Source organism: Ranitomeya variabilis, chromosome 4 (assembly GCF_051348905.1).
Source record: "Ranitomeya variabilis isolate aRanVar5 chromosome 4, aRanVar5.hap1, whole genome shotgun sequence".
Lineage (NCBI taxonomy): Eukaryota > Metazoa > Chordata > Amphibia > Anura > Dendrobatidae > Ranitomeya > Ranitomeya variabilis.
The window spans coordinates 150427504-150436111 of record NC_135235.1 but is presented as its reverse complement, the minus strand read 5'-3'; the positions used below and the strand labels follow the sequence as shown (position 1 = coordinate 150436111).

The following is an 8608-nucleotide window of genomic DNA, read 5'->3' as shown; positions in this document are numbered from 1 at the left end:
CGATCTTAAAAAAATGAAAGTCGCTCAACTCTACTCTCCAGGATGTCGGCGTATCAATATCCAAATCTACCATAAAGAGAAGACTGCATGAAAGTAAATACAGAGGGTTCACTGCACGGTGCAAGTCACTCAGAAGCATCAAGAATAAAAAGGCTAGACTGGACTTTCCTAAAAAACATCTAAAAAAGCGAGCACAGTTCTGGAAGAACATTCTTTGGACAGATGAAACCAAGATCAACCTCTACCAGAATGATGGAAAGAGAAAAGTATGGCGAAGGCGTGGTACAGCTCATGATCCAAAGCATACCACATCATCTGTAAAACACGGTGGAGGCAGTGTGATGGCTTGGGCATGCATGGCTGCCAGTGACACTGGGTCACTAGTGTTTATTGATGATGTCACACAGGACAGAAGCAGCCGAATCAATTCTGAGGTATTCAGAGACATACTGTGTGCTCAGATCCAGCCAAATGCAGCCAAACTGATTGGTTGTCGTTTCATACTACAGATGGACAATGACCCAAAACATAAAGCCAAAGCAACCCAGGAGTTTATTAAAGCAAAGAAGTGGAATATTTTTGAATGGCCAGAGTCAGTCACCTGATCTCAACCCAACTGAGCATGCATTTCACTTGTTAAAGACTAAACTTCAGACAGAAAGGCCCACAAACAAACAGCAACTGACAACCACCGCAGTGAAGGCCTGGCAGAGCATCAAAAAGGAGGAAACACAGCGTCTGGTGATGTCCATGAGTTCAAGACTTCAGGCAGTCATTGCCAACAAAGGGTTTTCAACCAAGTACTAAAAATGAACATTTTATTTAAAATTATTGAATCTGTCCAATTACTTTTGGTCCCTTTAAAAACAGGGTGGCACATGTTAAGGAGCTGAAACTCCTAAACCCTTCATCCAATTTTAATGTGGATACCCTCAAATGAAAGCTGAAAGTCTGAACTTCAACTGCATCTGAATTGTTTTGTTTAAAATTCATTGTGGTAATGTCTATAACCAAAATTAGAAAAATGTTGTCTCTGTCCAAATATATATGGACCTAACTGTAAATACTAATCCATCTAAAAACTAGTACTTGATTTCTGTTGATTTGATTTGCTTGATTGATTGTTGTTTGTTTGTTTGACCTAGAAAAGCTACTTTTTATTATTATTGCTATTAATGTTAATATAATTTTCATCTTTTATTTGTATTAAAGTTCTTAAAAATCTGTTTTTTGCCTTTTTCATAAAGTACTTAGATATGGGTCAAAATTGACCCGTAACACCATAGATGTTACTAGAGTTAATAATATAAAATATATACATGTATATTTTTTTTACATTTAAGAAATGTGTTCTAAAACCCTTCAGTAATAGTCAGGTAATATAACAAACTTTTTAAAGTTTATATTATTCTCTTGAGGTTCATTTGACAATATTTTATATTGAAAATGAAGGGTATGCTCTCAAATGAAAGGTCCAGGGGGCCACAGCAAAAATATTAAAATCAATCCTTCCATGGATGAGAAACCCTAACAAGGTAACTAAGAGGTAAAAAACAAATTGGATCATAAATAACTGTTTTTAGGGTATCCTAGGGGTGATTTAAGACACGGGTCAAAACTGACCCGTTAACATAAGAAAGAGTAAAAGAAAGCTAACACAAGAGGAAGGTTATGGCCTGTATAACATTGACTAGATGCTCCAAAACAATTTCAAAATGAGATGTCCCAACTGTATGATGTTAGTAACAGAAGAATTTGTTGTGGGGCCTGTCAATGAGGCCTGTATAACATTGACTAGATACTCCAAACAATTTCAAAGTGATAAGTCCCCTTCTGTATGACAGTAGTTATAGAAGAATTTTTTGGGGCCTGTCGACTAAGGCCTGCATAATATTGACTAGATGCATCATCTAGAAGTTTGTCTGTGGATTGGAATGTCCTCTTTCAGTTACTGCTGGTAAGGTGCAGGTTTGCTGGAAAAATATGGGTGACATGCATCTCAAGCTAGGTATAAAAGGAGCCATTGAGAAATTGGATGCCAAAGATGCACATAATCTAGAAGATAGGGTCAAAACAATTTCAAACTCAAATCTCGGCTGCTGTATCACGTTTGTTAACAAAAATAAAATAAATTAATTTTAATGTTCAACAGCTCTGCACACAGAATAATTTCAACAACACTGAATAAAAAGGTTGGATATAGTGGGCTGTATTATGCTTATCAACAGAAAAAAAATAAAATTTAGTGTGCTTGAGGTCTGCAGACAGCTTCATATCACCACCACAAAATGACAATGTGGGATACGGCAGGCTGTATCACATTCAGCAACAGAGAATATTATAATTTTTTTAATGTACATTAGTTCTACAGACAGGTTCATGTCATCACCACAGCATGACAATGTGGGATACGGCGGGCTGTATCACATTCAGCAACAGAAACAATTATAATTTTTTTTAAATGCACGTTAGGTCTGCAGACAGCTTCATATCATCACCACAACATGAAAATGCGGTATATGGCGTGCTGTATCACATTCAGCAACAGAAAATATATTTTTAATGTGCGTTACGTCTGCAGACAGGTTCACATCAGCGCCACAACATGACAATGTGGGATATGGCAGGCTGCCTCACATTCAGCAACAGTAATAATTATAATTTTTTAATGTGAGTTAGGTCTGCAACCAGGTTCTTTTCACTGCCGCAACATTACAATGTGGGATATGGCGGGTTTTATCACATTCAGCAAAAGAAAATTTTGTAATTTTTTTTAATGTGTGTCTTAGGTCTGCAGACAGTTTCATATCACCACAGCACTAAATGACAAGGTGGGATACAGCAGACTGTTTCACATTTAGTTAATGAAAAATATAAAAATATTAATTAGAATGCTATACTCATGCATGGAGAACAATAGAAGTAGTACATTTGAAGGACATGTGCCCTGCTGGCATTGTCATTGGACCTCAAAAAACAGTGGACAAAAAAGAATGATGCAAGGTAAATGTAAATGACACACTGGAGACTAGCTAACTACACTATCTTACTGATATACAACCACCTAGCTAACTAGCTAAAATGTGGGATACAGCAGGTTTTTTCACATTTAACTGGTAAAAAATATTAATTAGAATGCTATACTCATGCATGGAGCACAATAGAAGCAGCGCACAACACACTTGTAGGACATGTGCCCTGCTGCCTTTGTCTGTGGACTTCAGTAATGGCCAAAAAAATGTGCTGGAAGGTAAATTTAACAGCCACACTGGACACTAGCTAGCTATACTATCTGACTGATATACAACCACCTAACTAGCTAAAATCTTGCTGTTAACCATGCCAGCATCAGGAGCAGCCACTCTGCGCTGTTTCAGTGTCAAAATGGCACTAAAACAACATGCCCGCTATTTATATGGAGAGGGACATGTGATTTAAGCAGCCAATGTCACAAGCCGTTGTGTCAGGACATTGTGGGTGTTTCCTGCACACTGATTGGCTAGCTGCAATGTGCACACATAAAGTTAGGGGAAAAAAATGACTGTTTACAAGAACGACGCGCCTCTGAGCTCTGCAACCCCCTCCCCTCATCAAACACGTGCCAAACGCTCATGATACACCACCATTATCATTGCTGAAGTACTGAAAATACTTTTGTGGCAGCGCAAATATTTTCACGCACTTTTACAGAATGTTACCGCTTTTTCACGATTTTATAAAATTTGGTCATGTTTCCGATCACAAAACTGAATGTTCCATATTTATGCCGAATTTATGTTTGACGATCGTTTTCTAAACAAATTCGCTCATCACTACTGATGACACTATGTAGCCAGTCAATCACAGTAATGCCACAACCAAAATGGCTACAGCATTACTTTGATGGTAAGGGTTATCCCCACATGTTCATTAGCTGTCTGAAAAGCCCCAAATATGCAGGGCGGGGACTCGAGCTTTTATTCGATCATTCAAAAAATACTCACCAAGTAACGAGCATACCGTGTATACTGATCCTTGAGCAAGTAACAAGTAGCAATGAGAAGGCTTACTCATCACTACTCTTTACTTTTTGTCACCTGAAAGCTATCATGCTATGCTTTAGGGACCTTCACTTATTTTGATACACTAAAAGAAAAGTAATGGAACTTTAGTATTGACATCTTCTCAGACACATTAGGAATAATGAAACAATGAACGAAAAATGAAATAATAAATAATGAAATTACTTAAAGTGAACCTGTCACCCCCAAAATCGAAGAAGAGCTAAGCCCACTGGCATCAGGGGTTTATGTACAGCATTCTGTAATGCTGTAGATAAGACCGGGGCCTCCCATTTTCTTACTATGACGTCCTTTTCTTGTATTTAAGCTGCAGCTCCGGCACAGGCGTACTTTGTCTGCCCTGTTGAGGGCAAAGCAAAGTACTGCAGTGCGCAGGCGCCGGGAAAGGTCAGAGACGCCTGCCCACTGCAGTACTTTGCTCTGCCTTCAACAGGGCAGACAAAGTACACCTGTGCCGGAGCCACAGCAAGAAGACAAGAAGAGGACGTCTTGAAGATGGGACGCCCATCGGATCGGACCGCCCCCCAGGTGAGTATAATCTAACCTCTTTTTCTCATCTTTCAGGATACATCAGGGGCTTATCTACAGCATTACAGAATGCTGTAGATAAGCCGCTGATGCTGGTGGGCTTAGCTTATCTTCCATTTTGGGGGTGTCAGGTTCCCTTTAAGACTATAAAATATACCACAGGCCTAAGAGGACTAAGGCATTTGTTGTTCGTTGTCCAAATATAAAATCCATATTAATGGTATTCTATGACAAATGAACGTAGGAATAGATAGACCATCTTAGATCATGAAGATTGAGGAAGAAAGGTGGAAATATACTGTATCATTTTTTAATTCACTGTATTGTAATATATAGATGCATCCAATATGGCAGATGTAAGGGGGTGCTGCACTGTGAAGAGCTTTGTGGGTGAGAACAAGTACTTTGAATTGGATCCTATAATGAATGGGCATCCAGTGTGACGACTGGCGAAGAGTGGCTGCATCTGAATACCTATTAGCCAGGTAAATGACCCTGGCTGCTGCATTAAGGACAGACTGGAGAGGGGAAAGTCGAGTGAGGGGGAGACCAATTAATACGGCATTACAGTAGTCCAGGCGGGAGTGGATCAGTGCAAAAGTGAGGGTTTTTGTTATTTCCATGGTGAGAAAAGGGCAGATTCTAGAGATGTTCTTTAGGTGTAAGCAGCACGAGCGGGCAAGAGATTGTATATGGGAAGTGAAGGAGAGATTGGTGTCAAACGGAACACCCAGACAGTGTGCCTGCTGCCGGGGTGTTATTATGGTGCCAGCCATGGAGAGGGAAATGTCAGATTTTTGGAGGTTAGTAGACGGTGGGAGCAGAAGTTCAGTTTTGGAGACGTTGAGTTTCATATAGAATTTGACAGAGAAAAAAAATCAGAACACCTCGATAAAATTCAGCTATACATGGAATTATATAAGGTCCCCATTCACTTCTAGCCTGCCACATTATCTCTTAAAAACTTGGGAGCATAATAATGTAAATTGCACAAATGCTTAAATATCAATAAATACATCTTAATCTTAGGATTAGGAATATTTGCATGATAAATTATTAAGGAAGAAGATATTTTTCTCTATGAGACAACACCCTATCTTCTAGGGAAATATCCTGATATATTTATGTAAATATTGTATTGGCTGACATTCTTTTATATGAGATGATAATAATCTGTTCCAGTATTATCAGAAGTATAAAAAGCTTGCATTTTGACAGACCAAACACAGAAGCTTGTTTTACTCCGCTATCATCATATCTTACTTTCCAACGTCTCTTTCCAACAATGTCTGAAGCAAAGGGACAACAGAAGAAATGCCCAGAGCCTTGTCCACCACCTTGTCCAGAGCCTTGTCCACCACCTTGCCCAAAACCTTGCCAAGAGCCTTGTCCTAAACCCAAATGCCAAGATCGTAAGTATAGAATTTGATCATGATGCCAATAACATATTAGCAATGATCTAAATATATAAATATGGTAGTTTTACCAGAAGTTATAGTAATAACTGATATGTCCTGCTAGTATACTGGAAAACTTTTTTACAGCATACAATGTCCCTTAAAAATAGGATGACAAAGAGCACAGAAGGCAATACTGTAATAGAAAAAAGTGCCATATGTTAAATGTCTTTCAATACATACCTGCCAACTAAATTTAAAAAAAATACATTTCATTGGCATTTTTATGTTTATAAGTGTGAAAACAAACAAATTTGTGAAGGTTAACCATTTGCTTACTTTATATTATTATCTGCATCTCAGTTTCAAGAGTTCAGAAATTTAAGTGTCTGATCTCATGCACACGGCTATATTATAGATCCATGCAACCACCAAGTTGTACAAAAGATTACTTCAGCACCAATATAGATTTTGGGGGCATTATTGTGACTCAATGTAAGCTTACTCTACCAAAACTTTTAGGAGGCCACTGAAAGACCGCCATGGGCACAAAGAGAAGCCACAGCAGAAGACACCCAAAACCTCCTGTTACACAGCATTTCATAAAAATTTATTGTATGTGCTGCCAGGATGTTCCATTGTCAGAAAGAGCTCTGGCACCAAAACACACGTTAAGGGGTATAAATAAGTTGCAGATTTTCATAGGGTGAAAAGACAGTTGCACAGCTGGAAATGAGTCTGTGTCAGTATTACTCCAAAATGGAATCACAAAAAGTTTTAAAACAGTCACCATACATTTCTAATATTTTATAGATAGTCACACTTGTGGGAAAAAAAACAAAGACAGCACTTCATAGATAGTATTATATCAATTATGAGAAAAAAAGTTTCTGGAGTAGCACTGTTGCAATGACCTGCAGACATCTGATCTGCCCAGAAAACCTCTTTGGGTCCAGTGTTAGAAACTGTAGCAGTAGTATACGAAAGCTGGAAACCCATTTGATGCTAAGACAATAAAAATCAGACAAACAAGGAGTGTCAATCTTGAATATAACATGTTTTACACTACAGACTGCTCTTGAATCTGAAACTGTTGGTCCAAAATAGCATAGCATATAGATAATTACAATACAAAGTAAAGAATGATTTAAAGCTCATCCTCTTTGTCTGTATCTGAGTAAGTAACACTGAATGAGGATTCAGCTTGCCTTACATGTAGAAGAATTATTGCTTTAATTAAATTATTTAATGATATCTTATTCAATTACTATGTTATTTATTTTCAGCCTGCAAGGATCAAAAATGTCCAGATCAAAAATGCTGTCCACAAGGTACGTAAACTGAGACTTCTCATTTCTTTATATACTGTATAAAAATACATTTTGTGATATCTTTTATTTGGAAGCCGAGATCATAAACATGACCCCATTGAGTATCTGTACACGTAATGTTGCACCTTGTATATGGGTCATTTTAACCACATGTTGATTTTTATTTTATACTACTAGAATATTGGCTTTCCTCAAGACAGCATTAAGTCACTTTTCCTTGTGATCATGCACACTTGCTATACATAAATGCTATCAAAGTTTATGTGAATATTAAATACTTGTTTTATCTATTCTAGATCCATGCAAGCCACAATGCTAACAACACAAGTGACTCTGATACCTATGAAATACATGTGGCATATTCATTACAGCTATATAATCATTATCCTTTGTGTTGATGGAATTCAATAAACTATAACTGCATTCAAAATGTTCTCTAATTGACACTGTCATTGTGAAAATTTCTGAAGATGCGATGGTTGAACCCAAACCCACCCAAAATCTGGAACATTGCTACAGGGGAAGTATAGCTGGGTAATAGAGTTCAAAGTTTAGCAAATTTATAAGTGATCCCCTGATCTTTAGAAACTGTATGCCAGTGTATATTCAGCTGCAGAAAAATAGGATGCTGGAGGTAGCAGTTCTTAGGTCAGACTCTACCACACTAATTCACAACGGCACTTGTAGACACGTAATTGTGTTGGCACTGAACAAGCAACAGAAATAGATGAGGAAAAAGACCTTCTTGATGGCATAGCTTATGGGGGCGTATTGACTTTGATTATTGGCATGTTATGTCTGTTAGTATTATTCAAGGTAGCCTCATCAGTATCTTATTTTGAACCCCACTGATAAGATGATTTAGTGCCTAGGTAGATCAAATTCAAAAAACTTCAAAGCTGGCTAGATATAAGCAATTTTGAAAATGATAGTTGGCTAAAATTCCTTAAATATATACAACACTTCGTATGTAAAGGTTGGTTTTAAAATACTGCTCGTTATGTATTGTACAGAATAGGCACAGCAGCTTTCAATATATACAAGATATAAGTATTCCAATCTCAGTGATGATCATGTATGTGTGGCACCCCAGAGTCTGGTTGCCACGGTGACTCTCTCTAAGGGGTGATGTCATGCCTGGAGGCAAGAAGTAAGGTCCTCATGCCAGGTAACACAGTGTACATGTCAATTCCTGTTCCAGGCCAGAAAGGGGAGCTTCCTTATAAATTCTGGCCAGCAAGTGGGGTTAGTGAGTCAGAAAGAAGTCAGCTGAGAGAGTAAACAGGGGAGT

The 8608-nt window shown here is 38.0% G+C and overlaps 1 long non-coding RNA gene across 1 annotated transcript; it reads left to right on the top strand.

The window, feature by feature from the left end:
• The first annotated feature begins 5797 nt into the window (after positions 1-5797).
• On the top strand, positions 5798-7743 carry LOC143768524 (uncharacterized). Its single transcript, XR_013213921.1, has 3 exons — positions 5798-6001; positions 7273-7317; positions 7614-7743. It is a non-coding gene; the product is annotated as an uncharacterized LOC143768524 (long non-coding RNA).
• The last annotated feature ends 865 nt before the right edge of the window (positions 7744-8608 follow it).